Below are 22,546 nucleotides of genomic sequence, written 5' to 3'. Positions count from 1 at the left end.
GTTCATCCTCCCTTGCTTGGGCTCCCATATGATGACTAGGCTGGCAGGTAGCTCAAGGTGGCATAGACAGTGCCCCGCTAGTTGCAGTCTTCCTGCCTCGATTTTAGTGGAGAGCATCAGTAGGTTGTTATAGAGCTCAACGTTCGTCATGTGCTGTTGCCAACTCACATCAAGAGCCATCTGGAGTATAGCTTTGGTCTCACTTTATTATTCTTGTTCTTCAGGTTATTGATCAGAGTGAAACCAGATTTTAAAAAAAGGTCACAAAACCAGAGGATAATTTCCAAATAACTACACAAACAATAGTGTGGGCTTGGGTTTTGGAATTATTTTTTCCTCAGAGGCAAATTAAAGACTGAAAGTCACAAGACTCTGCATAAACATATTCTCAATTTCAACTGATAAAATGTCATTCAAGATTTGAGTGGTGGTTGGATTCCCAGCACTGCTACCAAATGGGCTTTAACAGCCATCATCATCATTATGTGCAGTGTCATAAGACATTAGCGTTTATGGTCTATGATTGTGGTTGTTCTTGGCAACTTTCTACCGAAGTAGTTTGCCCTTACCTTCTTCTAGGCAGTACCTTTACAAGATGGGTGACCCCAGCCATTACCAATACTCTTCAGAGATTGTCTGCTGGGAGTCTGTGGTCGCATAACCAGGACTTGTGATATGCACCAGCTGCTCATACGACCATCCACCGCCTGCTCCCATGGCTTCACGTGACCTTGATCAGGGATAGGGGACTAAGCAGGTGCCACACCTTGCCCAAGGGTAACCTGCAGGCTTTGGGAGGGAAGGAGCACCTTACACCTCCTTTGGTAGAGACATATCTCCACTCTGACACTCTTTCTAAGAGTGTGTTATTTACGGTATTTGCTGGAAGCATGTGCTAGAAGTTAATGAGCCCACTTTGGTTAGCAACATTGCCGATGAATATGTTGGGGTGATAATTCAATAAGGTGAAAGATTTATAGCAAGTGGATATATAATGATGCAATATACCAAAGAAAATTGTTTCTGACTTAGGGGAATGCCCTTATGAAACCTGGGGACTCCCTGTACTGGATTTTCACATTCATTGTAAGCAATTCCATTCCTGGAATACACAATCATGACATTTCTCCTTGCCACCTGCCCCAATTTCACTTCTTGGTCTACTAGCCAATGGATATTATCAATTCAGTTCTATGCACATTCAGTTAATTTTGTGCATTTTAGACATAAAGATAGACTTTTACCTCTGGCTTACTTTTATGAATCAAGCTTATGTTCCAACCCACTCCAAAAGATATGACTAAAGACTATCTGAGGTCATGGAACTGCAGGCTGCACCCAACACTGCCACTTTAAACCATCAGAGCTAAAAATAGCTGCTGCACACATCGATAATGGTAATATGTATGTAGACGACACTGGGAATTCTTTTGTCATGCTAGAGTGGATATTACACAGAACATTATGAGCATGGATGCTATTTCTAATGGTCTCCATCCCTGTAAATCATATTAATCCCTGTAAATCAATGTCATCTTGGGTGATCTGATCTTGATTTCATCTCTACTTCCCTAAATGTTCATCATCGTTCTTAACTTTTCTTTACACCAAAAAGTCAGTGGGCTATGCCCCAGTAAGGGTGAAGTACGTAATACCACCTGAATTTAATGACAAAGCTCATTGATTCTTGATGAACAAACCATGTGTTATCTCAAGCAAACAGAAAATCCTGGAGTACTGAAGAATGAATATTTTTATTGCAAGCCAGTTCATTTATTCAGGCTCCTTGTCGTTCAGCGTGGGCAATCATGTCTCTCCATCCATCAAGGTCCCTGACCCTCCAAATTGTAGTTGTTGCCTCCCCTGTTTCTAACCATGATGTTATTCCATCTATCAGTTTCATTCTCTGTCTGCCTCTGCTTCTTTTTCCTACCAGCTTTCCAGTTGTAACTAAATGTTCTAATGTGTTGCTTCGCATGACGTGTCCGAAAAATTTTGATTGCTGTTTTCTGATTTTTTTAAAGTAACGTACGTTTTGTTTTTGTTCTCTGTAGAACTTCTTCATTGGTTATCCTGTCTGTATATGATATGCATAACGTTCTTCTGATGAACCACATCTCTGCTGTATTGATTCTTTTTTCCATTGCATTTGTGATGGTCCATGACTCGCAGCCGTACATCAATATAGGAAGAATGTAGCAGCTGAGGGTTCTAAGGCGGATGTCAGTTGCTATTTTCTTGTTCGTTAGGATGTTTTTCATTTCTGTAAATGCTGTTCTTGCCATTGCTATTCTTGCTTTTATGTTTGTTTCGCATTTGCCATCAGATGTTACCCATGATCCAAGGTATTTGAAGTTGTGAACTTGTTTCAGGATTTCATTTCCCAATACGATCCTACAGTTGGAATATCAGGTTTCTTTGATATTATCATTACTTAAGTTTTCTTTTTGTTTAAGGTTAGGCCAAGTCTTACGCTCTCTGTGTTGACGGTAGATGCTAGTTTCTGTAAACTTACTTCACTGTTTGCTATCAGTACTGTATCATCTGCATAGCAGAGGTTGTTGATATTGTATCCTCCTATACTTATTCCAGGTAGGTCTTGTATGGTTCTCATGATGTTTTCACTGTACAGGGAGAACAGGTCTGGTGATAGAACACAAACTTGTCTAACTCCTCGCTTTATTGGCTGATATTCACCAATCTTGTTGGCTATCCGTATTGCTGCACTTTGTTGCCAGTGGAGATTCCTGATTATTCTTCGATCTTTTCTGTCGATATTAATATCTTTAAGCATTTTCATGACGACTTGGTGTTTCACTTTGTCAAAGGCTTTTGTGTAGTCAATGAAACAGAAGTACAGGTCTTGTTGTACTCCTATTGACCTTTTGATACCAAGACATTTATTGAATTGAGTGATCTTTATTGTCATTATACATAGGTACAATGAAACTCAGTTTGGCTTCCTCTCTGACAATTAAATAAAGCGGTAGATAAAAACAAGACAGTAATAGAAAAGCAGTATTAAATAGATAAGTAGCAGAAAATAAGTTGCAGCAGCACCAGAGTATCACAGTAATGCACAAAGTGCCATTAGTGCAAGTATTTGAGTCCTTGTGTGTGTGTGTGTGTGTGTGTGCTCACAGTTTCAGTCATTGTTCTGTGGGAGTGGTGGGATGGAGGCCACAGCTCTGGGATAGAAGCTGTTCCTCAGTCTATTTGTTCTGGCTTTTAGTATCCTGAACCTTTTGCTGGACGGCAGCGGGTCAAACAGGGAGTGGCCGGGGTGTGTGGTGTCTCTGGTTATGCTAATTGCTTTCCTCCTGAGTCTGCTGGAGTAGATGGTGTCCAGTCCTGGGAGCTCCATCCTGACAATCCACTGGGCCGTCTTCACCACGCGATGCAGGTCTTGTCGCTCAGCGGCCGTGCAGCTGGCATACCACACTGTGGCACTGTTGGTCAGGGTGGTTTCAATTGTGCTTCTGTAGAAGTTAAGCAACAGCTTTTGTGGGAGTTTGGCCTGTTCCAGCTTTCTGAGGTAGAAGAGTCTTTGTTGTGCCTTTTTTTACAAGCAGTGAGGTGTTGGTGGTCCATGTCAGCTGTTTTGACAACATAACTCCAAGGAACTTTAGGTTTCCCACACTTTCCACTACCTCTCCATGTATATGGAGTGGGGTGTGTACTCTGTCCTTTGATCTCCTGAGGTCAATGATCATCTCCTTTGTTTTAGATGTGTTAAGGACCAGGTTGTTGTCCTTACACCACTCCGTCAGATGATCCACCTCAAGCCTGTAAGGCTGTTTCATCCTCGTCCGAGATCGGGCCAACCACTGTGGTATCGTCCGCAAATTTAGTTATGGAGTTGGAGGTGTAGATGGGGGTGCAGTCATGTGTGAAAAGTGTGCTTTGCCTTTAAACCATTACACCTGTTTGTAACCCTCTCACAGGGGCCCGTATATAAACTTAGCTAACTCTGCTAACAGCCAAGTGACTCAGCGGTGCAAAAGCTACCTTTCATAAACAATATAGATTAGATTAGATTATGAAGACACGCAGTCCTCTTTTATTGTCATTTAGTAATGCATGCATTAAGAAATGATACAATATTTCCTCTGGTGTGATATCATCTAGGATCAGTATGATTTGGGGTTCAACCAAACAGGAAAGTTAGGATGTTCAAATTAAGGAGTATAGTTGTAGTGAAGGCTTTGTAAGTACCGCCCATACACAGTTATCAGTAGCACAGAAATAACATATCATACACCAGCGTGAAATTATAAAGGAAGTATATTTACCAAATTTTCAACTTTAACAAACAGTTACAGAAAAAGCAAAGAAAATTAAAAGCACCCATTACAATTAAATGTTGAAGCTCATTTCTGGAGTAGCCGGGCCGTATTGCTTTACTCACACACTGGACCCATGGTCTGCATGAAAGTACCCGCCACATTCCAAACTTCCCTCAAAGACCATCTCGAATAAATTCACTCTGTCTGGAGTATTGGCCCTTCTGTCTTGGAGCCATTCATCCGCACAAAGCACTTCTTGCAAAAAGGACTCTTCTTCCAATGGCATCCTGCAGCATCCTCCCTTGTGCCCCGCTCTGCAGCTCCTGCCAGAAGACCCCAAACCGGACTACTGTCCTTCAGAAATCTGATCCCACCCAGCTCTCCTGAATCTTACACTGGGCAGAAAGTTACAATTGACTTACAGAACATTCCTAAGTTGGACAATATGGCTCCTTATCATTAACCAAAACCAAAACATTTTTGCCTGCAGAACACACTGCTTTTACAGAAAACTGCTAAACAAAATACTTCACAGCATAGCAATAGCAATCTTAACCAGGGCATTACATGTTAAAAAAAATTCTGCCAAGCTGATTCCTATAGGATACAAGATGTATTATATAGTAACTTTTATAGTTTTTGATAAATAATAAAGAAAGGGATTCTGTTCATCACTTACTATTTAAATCTTCCATTTTATCTCTAACAATTGAGACAGGTGCAATAGAATCATTTAAAAAGCACATGCAGGGCAGGGTTTACAGTTTAAAATCAATTTATTATCGAAGTACTGTATGTATATGTTAACATATGCTACGTTGAGATTCATTTTCTTGCAGGCATCTACAGGAAAAATGAAATACAATGGAAGTGACAAAAAACTATACATAAACATATATATGTTACAGGGTGATGGGCGAATGCAGGAAATTGGGACTAGCTGAGCGGCACTGTAATTGGTGTGGATTTGTTAGGCTGAAGGGCCTGTATCTGTGCTGTATTGCTCTATATGAGTGGGGGAGGGGTTATTGTTCTTGATGCAGTTTGCGTGATTTTCTTTGCATGGGGTGCTTGATGTTTTTCTTTGAATGGGTTCCATGGTTTTCTTTGTTTTGTGCTGTCTGTGGAGAAGATGAATCTCAGGGTTGTATACTTTGATAATAAATACACTTTGTATTCTTTGAACACAGCAAGTCAAGGGGCAGAGTGGAAAGAAACAGAGTTAATATTTTGTTCTCCTTGTATGTCATCAAAGTTGGGAAGGATCATGCTCAGGCATAGCAACTCAGTTCAGAAACTGCCTCATCTCTCAGTAACTTTGTTACTCACTCTCTAAAATCCTGGAAATGGTAGTTTAAATTGCCAGCAGAGGTTCTTTATTAATGGAAAAGAACAGCACATTTCATTATTTCATCAACTGCCTAAAATGACACCACATCTGTGTACCTCTGTTCTTTGCTCTTTGAACACATGAAAATTGTCAGTGATTTAAATTGAAATCAAAGATACTTCAGAAAACACAAGCTAACTGCTAACTGCCGTTCTTGTCCTGGATTTTCTCCATACAGGCTGTCTCTGGAATTTTATTCACCAATATTTTTGCAATGAGATCATCATTGCATATCGTAAACTTATTTGTGTTTGACTTGCACAACACACAGCTGACACATCTGCATGATGCATACACAGGTGTATGCTTACATTTTACTGTTAAGTAAAAGTGACGGAGCATTCATTTTCCCTTAGTTGCAAAGGTAGTCCATTTATAACTTTGAAAGGCATCTTCAGTAGAGTGTTGAGTTGGGCATTGGTCTTTCACTTCTGGGAATTATTCAGTGACAATTATAGCTGTGCTACTTATAGAACATAGAAAAGGACAACAGCCCAACATGTCTGATCCGACCATGATTCCATATTCTATTCCCTGCTTGTTCATGTATCTGTATATATGTATTTTAAATGCTATCTTGATGTAAGGCCATAAGATATAGGAACAGACGTAGACAATTCGGCCCATCGAGTCTGCTCTGCCATTCAAACATGGGCTGATCCAATTCTTCCAATCATCCCCACTCCCCTGCCTTCTTCCATACCCTTTGATGCCTTGGCTAATCAAGAACCTATCTATCTCTGCCTTAAATACACCCAATGACTTGGCCTCCACAGCCGCTTGTGGCAGCAAATTCCACAGATTTACCACCCTTTGACTAAAATAATTTTTCCGCATTTCAGTTCTAAATGGACGTCCTTCAATCCTGAAGTCGTGCCCACTTGTCTTAGAATCCCCTATCATGGGAAATAACTGCCATATCTAACCCGTTCAGGCCTCTTAATATTCAGAATGTTTTTATGAGATCCCCTCTCATTCTTCTGAACTCCAGGGAATACAGCCCAAGAGCTGCCAGATGTCCCTCATACCCTTTCATTCCTGGAATCATTCTCGTGAATCTTCTCTGAACCCTCTCCAATGTCAGTATATCCTTTCTAAAATAAGGAGCCCAAAACTGCACACAATACCTCCGGACTTTGTGCGTTCTTGCATTGCGTACTTCAGAATGCAGCAAGATGTTACAACACTTAATGCCAAAGGCATTCTTTACCATCAAGATTGCAACAATTAAGTAAGAGACTTAAATCCCAATCTGTGATGCATCATCTTAGTGCCAAGAGTGTTAAAGATGACATGAACTGAAGTGTCTTCAGCCTGAGATGTTAGCTCTAATATGTTGCCTGACGTGCTGTGTATTTCCAGCACTTTTTGTTTATCTGTCATAAGGATTGAAGAACTGCTTAAGATCCCATCCTACAGCATTGACCTATTCCTGCACTGTTTACAGACCAAACAATCAGTCATGTTGACTAGGTTATTTAACAAATTAGTATTTTTTTCCATTTTGGGGGATATAAGCATGAAGATCTTAAATTCTGTGATCATAAACACTGGAGTCAATTGTAATCATTCTCTCTCTAAGCACAAGTGGCCAAGTATGTAGATCATTACTGACTAAGGCCCAGCTGCTTCTTTTTATGGAATAATGCTAAAAACTCATGAATGATTGCATCCAATTATAATGATAATATCGGACATTGACTATTTGAACACAAATGGAAATTAAGAATACTACCAGCCTTGTAGTTCCAACATTCTAATGTTTGAAATAAAATTAACTAATCAGAATTCACTAATATAAAATTCTTATATTTACAGTTTTTTCAGTGATCATCAGAATTGTCATTGTTCAACTTGTTTTTAGTATAATTGTAAGATATAAATGTTATCATTTATGCCTATGTTCATACATGCTATAACTATTATATATACATCCATGTAAACCAATGCCAAGTCTAACCATTCAATAGGTGGAAAAATATGGGTACAGGACCTTCCATTCTCATGGTCCCTGTACTATGTAGAAAGTAAACAATATCAGTTGTGGAGTCAGTCATGTTGGAAATCAATTTTTAAGGCCACTGTTTTCCTGTGTGGAGTTTCTATTTTTTGGCATTTTTGAAGAGATTTCCATATGAATGAATAGGACAGACTCGGGGAATAGCTTGGAAGATGAGTGCCTTAGGGATGCGGCCTTGTCCAGCAAAAATCGTTGACTGAAGCGCTGCGGGAGCTCAAAATGTTGGGACAGCGAGTGCAGCTGTCGGAGGTCTCTGCACTCGAGCGAACACTCTCTCTCACTCCCTCAATGGTGAGAGAGAGTTTGCTGCTGTTTCTCGAGTCAGGAGAACTCGAAATAAGTGACGCTGCAGACTGTAATGTCGAAACGGCCAGTGCTGGTCTTCCCTCTTGCTGTGGCAGGAGTGATATCTCTCTCTCCCATGTTAATGAGAGAGGGCCTGTTGAGATGTTGAGGTGTTAGGTGTAGTTTTAGGTGTGGTGTCTAGATCATTGTCTCTGGGGCTTGCTATTGTCTGATGTGTGGTGGGGGGGTGCTGATGCTTTCTGCTGGAACAAGCAGGGGCAGGGGGAGTGAGAAGGTCGATGGTTTGCTGCTGCTTCTGCATGGGGGGATGGGGCTTTGGGGGTTCTTGCATTTTTTTGCCGTTCATTCTTTAGTGTTCTGTTTTCTGGATGTTTGTGAAGAGTAAGTATTTCAGGTTGTAACTGTATACATTCTCTAACATTAAATTGAATGATCAACACCACTGTTTTTAGTCTTGTGTGTTCAATGTCTATTGTAGAGTACAGTCAATCTCTTAATTCACTTCATCTAGAAACTCTGCTATATGCATGACACTAATTAACATCGGTTTCATATTAAAGGATTACCTTTATAGCTAACTGGTACAATGAGGTGAGTCAATTTACAGCAAGAGAAGGTCTGGTTGTTAAAACCTCAAGACCTTGCCCTCTATAGAAGAGCTGCTTTAGGGAAACACTTTTGACCACAAGTCCATCAGGTAGTGGTCAGCATGGAAAATTCTGAGGGTGCTATAGGAGAACACAATAGATCCCGTGGATGGTTTTCCCAAGCAGACTGTCAAGACCATTTAGTAAAATGCCTCGGCATCAGAATTCACCAACAAGCATCAAGAGTGTTGATTGGCAGGCAATGAGGGACCTGTTCCATTGGAACCTTCCTGCACAGTCTGTCTCTCAATGGACATTGCCCTTGAGATGGCTGCAATGGGATGACATAGTCAAGAACGTTGAACAGCGTAACACAAGAAAAGTCTTTTAGTCCACGATGTCTGACCAGATCATGATGCCAATTTAAACTACACATGTGTATTTGCATGGTCTCTTTTCCTCCATTCCCTTCATGTTCATGTACTTGTTTGAACACACCTTAAACATGCTATCATTTCTGCTTCCATCACCATCCCTGGCTTTCGGTTCCAGGCACCTACCGCTCCCTGTATAAACAAAACTTGTTTTGTAAACCTGCTTCAGACTCTTCACATCTCACCTTGAAGCTACGTCCTCCGGTATCAAACATTTTCTCCACTTCCTTGCGGACCATGCATTTGCAAGAACGGTCTGGGAAGGGATGCAAATGCCCGAGGTTCATCCTGACAGCTGCTTAACAGATGGCTTTCTGAGGCACAGCTGCTCCCAGGGAAGCATGCTGAGACAAACCCCGTGCTGCACAAATATTAACAACTTCAGTCTACGCAAAGCCTGTTGGCCTTCCATTACAATAAGACAGTAAGACAGGGTAAGAAATGAAGATCAAGATAACAATGTGGAAAAGACAAGATCAAAACTGGGAACTAAGGACTGGTAAATGTGAGGAAGGTGGAGGGATGTGGATATTGTGTGGGTAGGAGGGATTAGTGTTTGGGAGTTTTTGTTTTACTTTTTAGCTGGTTTGGTACAACATTACGGGCCAAAGGGCCTGGCCCTGTGCTGTGCTGCTCTATGTTAGAATATATTGAATTCCTTGATCCTTATGACAAAATTCAGGAGGCATTTTAGCATCCATGTGGAAGGAAGGAAGGCATTCTGCCAGGTCAACTACTTGGAAAGATAGCGATATGGGAATGTGGGAAAGACATAACTGTGCCAATAATTCAAGTCAGGTACCTGTTTTGCACTGTTAATATTGTAGCCTCTAATGTTTGATATTGCTTTGTAAAGTTTAGATCAACACAAATTTCCACGTAACTTGCTCCCTAAAAAAATTATAATCTTTATTATTGTAAGAACTAAATAAAAACCAGTTCAGTCTAGCTTCAGTAAGTCAGCCATAATTTCTAATTCTTTTCAAACTGTGTAGTTAAGGGTCTGGCCCATTGTACAGTCATTGGTATTAGCACAATAAAACACTCATCCAAGCATAATGGCTGGAGACTCTGGGAAGTTTCCTCTGTGAACATAATGAGATTTGTACTATTAACAAATCATCTATCTAATCATTAAATAACATGCGATGTTTCTACTGTGCCAACATTTTTACAGTTAACCCAAACCTTGCTGGTGTGGGATGCAGTGTCAGTGCATTTTGAGGACTTCATTATGGAACAGCACAGCTGATTTGCTTTCCCGTGCATTAACTATTTCCTTCACTTTTGTTTTCCAAACGTTTGTTTATTCTGTTGTGTAAATTATGCATTATTTCTGTAAATTTAAGTTTTGTAACGTCCGTTTGTCATCGTGGTAATGCACTGTGCTGCTGCTGTAAAAACTCATTTCATGACGTTTATGCCATAGGTATGTATGCCCATGACAATGAACTTGAACTTAAACTTAAACTTAACTAATAGTGAACAAGAGAAAATCTGAAGATGCTGGAAATCCAAGCAACCCACACAAAATGCTGGAGGAACTCAACAGGTCAGAAAAAGAGTACAGTCGATGTTTCAGTCCGAGACCCTTCAGCAGGATGAGAAGTAATGGACTACAATATTCTCTCTTCACAGGTGCTGCCTCCTACTGAGTGTCTCCAGCATTTTCTATTTCCATTTCAGATCATCTCCAGTCTGTTTTTTTCTCTCTCTTTTCATCTGACACTAATATTTTGGTAACCTTTGTCACACATGCTATTTCACTTGTAACATTATTGATATTGTTCAGAATCAGAATCAAAAACAGGTTTAATATCACTGGCATGTATTGTGAAATTTATTTATTTGGTAGCAGCAATACATTGCAATACATAATAATAAAAAAAAACTATAAGTTACAATAAAAAATACATTAAAAATTAAATTAAGTAAGACCATAAGATATAGGAGTTGGACAATCCACACCAGGGGTGCATGAAAAGAGCTACTTTTTAATCAGGGCAGCAGTCGAGGTTTTGAAGGCAGAGTTTTGTGGCAGATTTTCTGATTTGAGGAGCGACCAATCAGGTTAATTTGAGGGCCAATAAGAATAATACAAGTGCAAGTGGAGCAGCCATTTATTTAGAGGGTGCCAGTCTTTTAGAGTGGCTTTGGTTCATCAGGCTTGGGTGAGAAAAGTATCTTGTAAGTTACTCTCTCTGTTCTTATTTCTTCCTTCATCATCTACTAGTGCATAGTATAACAGGAATGGCTCCAGGGGCTGTATTTTGTACTGTGTGTGGGATGTGGGAAGACTGGGAGACTTCCCTGCACCAGGTGCACTGCTGCTGAGAGAATGTATTAAGGACCTGGAGCTGCAGCTGGATGACCTTCGACTCACATGGGAGAATGAGGAGGTGACAGGCAGGTTCTACAGGGAGGTAGTTACCCCTAGCTTGCAGAAGACAAGTAACTGGGTGAATGCCAGGAGAAGGAGGGGAAATGCACAGCCAGTGCAGAGTACACCTGTGGCCATTTCCCTCAATAATATGTGTATAACTTTAGGTCCTATTGAGGGGGACGACCTACTGGGGAGACCCACGGTGACCAAGTCTCTGGCACTGAGTCTGGTGCTATTGCTCAGATGAGCAGAGGCAAAGAGGACTGCAGCGTTGATAGAAGATTCCATAATCAGAGGAACATAAACAAGCTTTTGTGGGTGCAGTAAGGACACCAGGATGGTGTGTTGCCTCCCTGGTGCCAGGACCAGGGATGTCTCGGATCATGTCCATGGCATTCGAGGGAGAGACTTTAGGGAGCTAGGTAAAAAGTTGAGAAACAGGACCTCCAGGGTAGTAATCTCTAGATTAATGCATGTGCCATGTGCCATTGAGGGTAAGAATAGAATGATTTGGCAGGTGAATGTGTGGCTGAGGACTTGATGCAAGGGGCAGGGGTTCAGATTTATGGATCATTCGGATCTCTACTGGGAAAATATGACCTGTACAGAAGGGACAGGTTACACCTGAACCCGAGGGGATCCAATATCCTTGCAGGCAGGTCGGCTAGAATCATTTGGGTGTGTTTAAACTAATTTGTCAGAAGGATGGGAACCGGAGTGACGGCGCAGAAGTTGAGATAGTTGGTTTACAAACAGAGGCAATGTTTAGTGAGACTCCTAGCAAGGAGAGGCAGATGATAGGGCAAAATTGCAGTCAACAGGATGAGTTGCAATGTAAAAGGCAGACAAAATCGAAAAAGGTGAATACAGGACTAAAGATGTTATATTTTAATGTGTTGTGAATTGATTAGAGAGCTTAAGGTAAAAGAACCCTGAGGAGAAAATGGTCATAATATGATTGAATTCGCTCTGAAATGTGCGAAGGAGAAACTTAAGTTAGATGTATTAGTAGTACCGTGCAGTAAAGGAAACTATAGAGACATGAGAGAAGAGCTGGCCAAAATTGGTTGGAAAAGAACATTGGCAGGACAGCAATAGCTGGAATTTCTGGGAGCAATTCGGAAGGCACTGGATATATACATCCCAAAGAGGAAGGAGTATTCTAAAGGCATGATGACACAGCCATAGCTAACAAGGGAAGTCAAAGCCAACATAAAAGCCAAAGAGAGTGCAAATAATAGAGCAAAAATTAGTGGGAAGTTAAGGGATTGGGAAGCTTTTAAATACAAACAGAAGCCAACTGAAGAAGTAATTAAGAAAGTAAAGGTGAAATACAAAAGTAAGCCTGCCAATAATGTTAAAGAGTATACCAAAAGTTTCTTCAGATACATAAAGCGTAAATTGAATTGAATTGAATTGACTTTATTTCTTACATCCTTCACATACATGAGTAAAAATCTTTACGTTATGTCTCCATCTAAATGTGCAATGTGCAATCATAGTAATTTATAATAATTTATAATAAATAGAACAGTTAACATAATATAGAGTTCACTCAAGTCAGCGTGAGTTCAGCAGTCTGATGGCCTGGTGGAAGAAGCCTGTTGGTCCTGGCTTTTATGCTGCGGTACCACTTCCCCGATGGTAGCAGCTGGAATAGATTGTGGTTGGGATGGCTTGGGTTCCCAATGATCCTACGGGCCCTTTTTACACACCTGTCCTTTTAAATGTCCTGAATCATAGGAAGTTCACATCTACTGATGTGCTGGGCTGTCCGCACCACTCTCTGCAGAGTCCTGCGATTAAGGGATGTCTGTTCCCATACCAGGCAATGATGCAGCCAGTCAGGATGCTCTCAATTGTGCCCGTGTAATAAGTTCTTAGGATTTGGGGGCCCATACCAAACTTCCTCAACCGTCTGAGGTGAAAGAGGTGCTGTTGTGCCTTTTTCACCACACAGCTGATGCATAGAGACCAAGTGAGGTAGTTGGTGATGCAGATGCCAAGGAACTTGAAGCTGTTTACCCTCTCAGCCCCAGATCCATTAATGTCAATAGGGGTTAACCTGTCTCCAGTCCTCCTGTAATCCACAACCAGAGGCGGGAGTGGATATCGGACCACTGGAAAACGATGCTTGAGAGGTAGTAATGGGGAATAAGGAAATGGCGGACTAACTGAATAAGTATTTTGCATTAGTCTTCATTGTGGAAGACACTAGCAATATGGTTGAAGTGTCAGGTGTCAGGGGTCATGAAACGTGTGAAGTTACCATAACTAGAGAAGGTTTTTTGGAAACTGGAAGGTCTGAAGATAGATAAGTCACCTGGACCAGATGGTGTACATCTCAGTGTTCTGAAAGTGGTGCTGAAGAGATTGTGGAGGCATTAATAATGATCTTTCAAGAATCACTAGATTCTGGAATGGTTCCGGGAAACCTGAAAGTTGCAAATGTCACTTCACTCTTCAAGAAAGGAGAGATGCAGAAGAAAGGAAATTATTGGCCAGTTAGTCCAGCCTCAGTAGCTGGGAAGATGTTAGAGTCAATTGATAAGGATGTGGTCTGGGGGTATTTGGAGGCATATGATAAAATAGGCCATAGTCAACATGGTTTCCTCAAGGGAAAATCTTGCGTGACGAACCTGTTGGAATTCTTTGAAGAAATAACAAGCAGGATAGACAAAGGAGAATTGGTTGATGTTGCATACTTGGATTTTCAGAAGGCCTTTGACAAGGTGCCACACATGAGGCTGCTTAACAAGCTATGAGGCCATGGTATTACAGTGAAGATTCCAGATTGGATAAGGCAGTGGTGATTGGCAGGAGGCAAAGAGTTGGAATAAATTGAGCTTTTTCTGGTTGGCTGCCGGTGACTAGTGGTGTTCCACAGGGTTCTGTGTTGGGACCAATTCTTTTGATGTTATGTGTCAATGATTGGGATAATGGAAGTGATGTTAGCGTTCATATCAAGAGGACTAGAATATAAAAGCAAAGATATAAAATATTGGTGAGACCTCACTTGGAGTATTGTGTGCAGGTTTGGGCCCCTTTTCGTAGAAAGGATGTGCTGAAACTGGAGAGGGTTCAAAGGAAATTCTGAAAAATTATTCCAGTATTAAATGGCTTGTCCTATGAAGAGCGTTTTATGGCTCTGGGCCTCTATTCACTTGAATTTAGAAGAATGAGGGGTGACCTAATTGAAACCTATTGAATGGCGATAGGCCTTGATAGAGTAGATGTAGAGAGGATATTTCCTTTGGTGGGAGAGTCTAAGACCAGAGGACGCAGCAAAGAATAGAACAGCGTCCTTTTAGAATGGAGATGAGGAGGAATTTCTTTAGCCAGAGAGCGGTGAATCTGTGGAATTCTTTTCCACAGGCAGCTGTGGAGGCCATGTCTGTATGTATATTTAAGGCAGAGGTTGATAGATTCTTGAATGGTCAGGGCATGAAGGGATATAGGGAGGGGGGGAGGCCAGAGATTGGGGCTGAGAGAATTTGATCAGCCATGATGAAATGTTGGAACAGACCTGATGGGCCAAATGGCCTTATTCTGCTCCTACATCTTATAGTCTTAATTGAATAAGTACTGCAAAAAGAGGGGGAAAAGTAGTGTAATGTTCATGGGTTCACTGCCCATTCAGAAATCTGATAGTGGAGGAGAAGAAGCTGTTTCTAAAACATTGAGTGTGTGTTTTCAGGCTCCTGTACCACCTACTTGATGGTGACAACGAGAAGAGGGCATACCCTGGATGATAGGGTCCTTAATGATGGATGCTATCTTTATAAGGCATCACATTTCGAAGCTGTCTTGGATGCTGGGGAGGCTACTGCTCGTGGTGGAGATGGCTGTGTTTACAACTTTCTGTAACTTTTTTCTGATCCTGTGCAGTGGCCCCTCTATAGTAGATAGTGATGCAACTGGTTAGAATGGTCTCTGTGGTGCATCTGTAGAAATTTGTAAGTGTCTTTGGTCTCCTCAAAATCTTAATGAAATATAGCCACTGTCATGCCTTCTTTGTAATTGCATCAATATGTTGGGCCTAGGATAAATCTTCAGAGATATCCAAGAACTTGAAACAGCTCATCTTTTCCACTCAATGAATACTGGTGTGTGTTCCCTTGACTTCTCCTTCCTGAAGTCCCCAATCAATGCCTTAGTCTTACTAACCATAGCATAAAGATATAGGGGCAGAATTAGGCCATTCTACACATCGAATGTGCTCTGCCATTTAGAAACATAGAAACATAGAAAACATACAGCACACAACAAACAACAGGAATTCTGCAGATGCTGGAAATTCAAGCAACACACATAAAAGTTGCTGGTGAACGCAGCAGGCCAGGCAGCACCTCTTCCTAGAGAAACATACAGCACAATACAGGCCCTTCGGCCCACATAGCTTTGCCGAACATGTCTCTACCTTAGAACTACCTAGGTTTTACCCATAGCCCTCTGTTTTTCTAAGCTCCATGTACCTATCCAGGAGGCTCTTAAAAGACCCTATTGTATCTGCTTCCACCACCGTCACTGGCAACCCATTCCATGCACTCACCACTCTCTGCGTAAAAAACTTACCCCTGACATCTCCTCTGTACCTACTTCCAAACACCTTAAAACTGTACCCTCTAGTGCTAGCCATTTCAGCCCTGGGAAAAAGCCTCTGACTATTCACACGATCAATGCTTCTCATCACCTTATACACCTCTATCAGGTCACCTCTCATTCTCTGTCGCACCAAGGACAAAAGACCAAGTTCACTCAACCTATTTTTATGCCTATTTTCATAAGGCATGCTCCCCAATCCAGGCGACATCCTTGTAAGTCTCCTCTGCACCCTTTCTGTGGTTTCCACATCCTTCCTGCAATGAGGCGACCATAACTGAGCACAGTATTCCAAGTGGGGTCTGACCAGGGTCCTATATAGCTGCAATATTACCTCTCGGATTCCAAACCCAATTCGACGATTGATGAAGGCCAATGCACCATATGCCTTCTTAACTACAGAGTCAACCTGCACAGCAACTTTGAGTGTTCTATGGACTTGGACCCCCTCTGATCCTCCACACTGCCAAGAGTCTTACTATTAATGCTATATTCTGCCATCATATTTGACCTGCCAAAATGAACCACCTCACCTTATCTGCGTTTCATCATGGCTAATCCATTTCCTTCTCAGCCGCATCTACTGCCTTCTTCCCATAGCCTTTCATGCCCTGACTAATCAAGAATATATCAACCTCTGCCTTAAATACACCCAACGATTTGGCCTCCATAGCTGCCTGAGGTAATGAATTATATAGATTCACCGCTGTCTGGCTAAAGGTATTCCTCCTTATCTCTATTCTAAATGGTTGTCCTCCTTTTCTGAGTTTATGCCTTCAGGTCCTACAGTCCCACACTACAGGAAACATCCTCTGCACATTCACTTTATCTAGGGCTTTCAATATTCAATAGGTTTCAATGAGATCCATCCTCATTCCAGCGAGTACTGACCCACAGCCACCAAGTGCTCGTCATTTCTAAGATACTCCTGGATAGGTACATGGATCTTAGAAAAATAGAGGACTATGGGTAACCCTAGGCAATTTCTAAAGTAAGTACATGTTTGGCACAGCACTGTGGGCCAAAGGGCCTGTATGTGCTGTAGGTTTTCTGTTTCAATGTTTCTATGTTTCTATATGACAAGCCTTTCAGTCACAGAATCATTTTCGTGAACCTCCTTTGAACTCTCTTCCATGTCAGCACATTCTTTCTAAGATAAGGGGCACAAAACTGCTCACAATGCTCTAAGAGAGGGCTCACCAGTGCCTTATAAAAGGTTCAGCATTACATTCTTGTTTTTATTTTCTAGTCAGAGCCTTGAAATGAATGCAAAGATTGCCTTCCTCACCACTGACTCAACCTGCAAGTTAACCTTTGGGAAATTCTGCACAAGGACTCCCAGGTCCTTTTGCACCTTGGAGTTTTGATTTTTTTTTCCCCATTTAGAAAATAGTCTGCTCTTTTATTCGTTCTACCAAAGTGCATGACCGTACACCTCCTGACTCTGTATTCTTTCTGCTACTTCTTTGTGCATTCTCCTAACCAGTTTAATTCCTTCTGTAGTTTCTCTGCTTCCTTCACACTACCTGCCCCTCCAGCTATATTCGTATTGTCTGCAGACTTGGTCACAAAGCTATCAATTATGTCATCCAAATCATTGACATACAACGTAAAAAGAGTGGTCCCAACACTGACCTCTGTGGAACACCACTAGTTAATGGCAGTCAATTAGAAAAGCTTCCTATTATTCCCACGTTTTCTCCAGCCAGTCAGCCAATGCTCTATCCATGCTTGTATCTTTCCTGTAACACCATTGCTATGCAGCCCCACGTGCGGCACCTTATCAAGACCTTCCGAGAATCCAAGTACACAATATCTACCTTCTCCTTTGTTTATCCTGATTGTTATTTCCTCAAAGAGTTCCAACAGATCTGTCAGGCAGAATTTTCCCATAAGGAAACCATACTGATTTTGGCCTGTTTTGTCATGTGCCTCCAAGTACCCTGAAACCTCATCCTTATCAATTGACTCCAACATTTTCTCAACCACTGAGGTCAGGCTAACTAGCCTATAGTTTACTTTCTTCTGCTTCCCTTCCTTCTTGAAGAGTGGGGTGACACTTGGAAATTTCCAGTCCTCCAGAATTCATTGCAGAATCTAATGATTCTTTAAAGATCATTACTAATGCCTCTGCAATCTCTTCAGTTACCTCTTTCAGAACCCTGGGGTGTAATCCAACTCATCCAGGTGACTTATCTACCTTCAAATCTTTCAGCTTTCTAAACACCTTCTCCATAATATAGGAACTGCACTCACTCTTGAACTTCCAGTATACTGCCAGTGACTTCCACAGTGAAGACAATACAAAATACTTATTCATTTCTTCTGCCATTTCCTTGTTCCCAGTGTAATTTTACAGCAGCCTGATATCTACTCTCTCCTCTCTGTTACTCTTTATACATCTGAAAAATCTTTTGGTATCCTCTTTGATATTATTGCCTAGCTTACATTCATATTTCATCTTTCCTTTCCTTTTGGGTTTTTTAGTTGCCTTTTGATTTTTAAGTGTCTCAATTCTCTAACTTCCCACTAATTTTTGCTCTATTATATGCCCTCTTTTTGGCTGTTATGTTAGTTTTGACTTGCCAGCCATGGTTGCATCACCTGCCTTTAGAACACGTCTTCTTCCTTTGGATGTGTCTGTCCTACGCCTTCCAAATTGCTCCCAGAAACAACAGCCATTGCTGCTCTGTCATCATCCCTGCCAGTGTCCCCTTCCAGTTAAGTTTGGCCAGCTCCTCTCTCGTGCCTCTGTAATTCCCTTTACTCCACTAATACTGAGACATCTGATTTTAGCTTCTCCCTCTCAAACTGCAGGGTGAATTCCATCATATTATGATCACTCTCTCCTAAAAGTTCCTTTACCATAAGCTCGCTAATCAAATCTGGTTCATTGCTCAACACCCCATCTAGAATAGCCTTTCCCCTATTGGGTTCAACCACAAACTGCTCTAAAAATCTACCTCGTTATCATTCTACAAATTCTCTCTCTTGGGATACAGTACCAACCTGATTTTCTAATCTACCTGCATATTGAAATCTCCCATGACTATTGTGGCATTATCCTTTTGATATGCTTTTTCCAGCTCCCATTATAATCTGTAGCCCACATCCTGGCTGCTGTTCGGAGGCCTGTATTTAACTCCCATCAGGGTCTTTTTACACTTGCAGTTTCTTAACTCTACCCACAAAGATTCTACATCTTCTGATTCTATGTCACCTCTTTCTAAAGATTTGATTTCATTTTTTTACCAACAGAGCCATGCCAGCCCCTCGGTCTACCTGCCTATCTTTTTGATACAATGTGTATCCTTGGATGTTAAGCTCCCAACTATAATATTCTTTCAGCCACAACTCAGTGATGCCCACATCATCACACCAGCCAACCTCCATCTGCACTACAAGATCATCTACTTTTTTCCGTGCACTGTGTGTGTTCAAATATAACGCCTTCAGTCCTGTATTCATCACTTTTCAATTTGGTCCCCCTGTTACACTGCAACTCACCCCACTGACTGCAATTTTGCCTTATTGTCTGCCTGTCCTTCCTTACTCATTGCATCTGCTTGTATACCAACTGCCCAATCCTCAGCCCTATTATTCAGTTTCCTACCCCTCTGCCAAATTAGATTAAACCCTCCACAACAGTTCTAGTAAACCTTCCTACAGGGATATTGCCCCCCGCCCCCACTTGGGTTCAGGTGTAAACCATCCATTTTGTACAGTTCATACCTTCCCAAGAAGAGATCCCAATTTTCCAAAAATCTAAACCCCTGCCCACTACATCAATTCCTCAGCCATGCATTCATATGCCAAATCAACCTATTCTTACCCTCACTGGTGCAGGGCACGGGCAGCAATCTGGAGATTACTACCCTTCAGGTTCTGCTTTTCAGTTTTCTGCCTAGCTCCCTAAATTCTCTCTTCAGGACTTCCTCCTCTTTCCTAGCTATGTCATTGGTGCTAATACATACCAAGACTTCTGGCTGCTCATTCGAATGCTGTGGACCCGATCCGAGACGTCCCTGACCCTGGAACCTGGGAGGCAACATGCCATCCAAGTGTCTGTATCGCGGCCACAATCATTGCGAGCAAAGTCCACAACACCACTCAACCAGCTGATCTATCTCGCTCCTGCCTGCCTCCTCATCACCATCTGAAATTCTGTCAACAATAGTTGTGTCATGGCCAATTTATAGATGGTGTTTGATCTGTGCCTAGCCAGACAGTTGTCAGTGTTCACAGTTCACAGTTTTGACATATGAGCTGTCTTTGAAAGATATTTTATGGAGATTCAGGGAAAAACAATTATTACATCAAACAATACACAAAAAATGCTGGAGGAACTCAGCAGGCCAGGCAGCATCTATAGCAGAGTTTCGGCCTGAAACGTCGACTATACTCTTTTCCATAGATGCTGCCTGGCCCGCTGAGTTCCTCTAGCATTTTGTGTGTGTCACTTGGATTTCCAGCATCTGCAGATTTTCTTCTTGTTTGTGATTGGAAAACAATTAATTCTCCTGGATTCTACATAACAGGAGTAATTGATGACCATTCAAGTTCTCAGTGAAAATTAAAATTCAGTGTGTACTTAAATTTTTTAGGATATGCTTCCAAGAAATGTGATTCTCTGCCTGATGTGTTAGGACAGAAAGGTTATTCTTTTTGTCAAAGTAATAGAACTGGGTCAAATTAAAGCATAGTTTTAAAACTCTCAAGTTTTTTCCATTCTCCATGAATGTATTCTTCTGGCATAAGTAAACATACACAAAGTTAAGAAGATTTAGATGAATTCAGACCGTTAGTTATCCTGTAAAATTAATCTGAAATGTGTAACCCACAGCTTTCCCCATTGTTACCTGCTCCATTTTCAACAAGTTCACCCAGCTTAGACACTGTGAATGTGATTGGCTGCAACTGTAAGCTACCCATGAATGGCTGGTCTCACAGCAGATTCAGGAGCCTGACTGTCTCTCTGTGATAATAAGCTTCGTAAGTGAAACAGTCTTCTTCTTCTTCGGTTGTCCGTCGAAATCCGATGATGACTTCCACAATAAAATAGCTACTGCAACATCAAACATAAACCAATGTAAATCAAAAGCTTCAAGCAGAACCTTGAACTTTTGTACATTTAATACACATATCTCAGATTGTTTCACATTCATAATACATTCCTCCTCCTATTTCTATTTTGATGAAAGGATAACTGTAAATAAAATAAATGTATTATGAAGTTGATGAGGGAAATCTGTGGCATCCCACTTCTGTCTGTGCTAATGCTAAGTGAGATGGTGCAGATAACAATGTCATAACCTCAGTCTCCTGGTTTCTGCTCACCACTGAAATTATTGCATGGTCTAAAATAGACGGTAAGAGCCAGAAAAAAGAAAACAGAGAAGGGATGGTGGGGAACAGGATATGAAAAAGCCAACATGGCAGAGAAAGAAGAGATAATTGAAAAGAAAAAGGGCCCTGCCAAGCATAACAAAGAACGCAAAAATAAAACTGCATACTCATGCTTAGTTGCCTCAGTTCTTCAGCATTACAATGTGGAAACTCTACTTATAGTTTAACACTTTAGTGGTTTTTCCCATAAAACCTTTTAATTCTTTTGTCATCTAACCACTAGAGGGAGCTGATAACTACAGATTCACAACATCTCTGAAAGCATGAAGGGTATCTCCCTGCTTCATGTGGATGAAAACACATCTGCAGATAAAATCTGATTAAAAGAATAAGCTGCTACAACAAAACTGCAACTGACCCTTCCATATTAAAAATTAAAGCTACGTTGTCCATCAGGAATATCAGAGTTTACACTGGGACATCCGCAGTAAGTGGTGACATCTCTTGTCCTCCTTCATTACAGGTGAGAAAACTTTTGCCTGCAGCTGATACTCAGCTGGTTCCTTTGATGACTGACATACAGTACTTTATGTCATCTTGATGATGCTTCATCTCTTATCCAGATCAACCATCAACGACACTGGCCCTCTACGTCAATGAAGTGTCTTGATAACCAGATGCTTCCTGTGATATCTGACAGGATCAGAATCAGAATCGGAATCAGCTATGATACTCGCATATGTTGTGAAAAATGTTGTTATATAAAATTAAATGAAATAAGTGGTACAAAAAGAAAAATAAATTCCGAGTTTGATTATCCATTCAGAAATCTGACGGTGCTAGGAAGAAGCTGTTCCTAAAACATTGAGTGTGTGTCTTCAAAATGGCAATTCCAACATTGGCTCTTCTGTTTGCTTGTTCAGAACACACACACAAGCACCAAGCTCCGCCTTTCTCAAATTAAAATGTATTCTAATATACGTACCCGCTACTAAGTCAGCAGATGTTTGTCCCATAGTTGTATGTGGTAATTGGCAATGTAATAGGAAACTCATAACATCTGACCCAATTCCAACTCAAAGCAGCACAGTAATGTAGTGGTTAGCATAATGCTTGACAGCACCAGCGATTGGAAAATCAGGGCTTAATTCCTGCCACTGTCTGTAAGGGGTTTGTACGTTCTCCCCGTGAT

At 41.3% G+C, this 22,546-nt stretch overlaps 1 long non-coding RNA gene across 1 annotated transcript in view; it reads left to right on the top strand.

Annotated features, from left to right (window-relative positions):
• Positions 1-22,515, top strand: part of LOC134337409 (uncharacterized) — a 51,711-nt gene extending 29,196 nt beyond the window's left edge. Inside the window, exon 3 of the long non-coding RNA XR_010015983.1 lies at positions 21,878-22,515. This is a non-coding gene — a long non-coding RNA (uncharacterized LOC134337409). The remainder of the gene's footprint in view (positions 1-21,877) is intronic.
• Positions 22,516-22,546: the final 31 nt, after the last annotated feature.

This window comes from Mobula hypostoma, chromosome 24, assembly GCF_963921235.1.
Source record: "Mobula hypostoma chromosome 24, sMobHyp1.1, whole genome shotgun sequence".
NCBI lineage: Eukaryota > Metazoa > Chordata > Chondrichthyes > Myliobatiformes > Myliobatidae > Mobula > Mobula hypostoma.
This window is presented reverse-complemented; position numbering and strand designations above follow the sequence as displayed.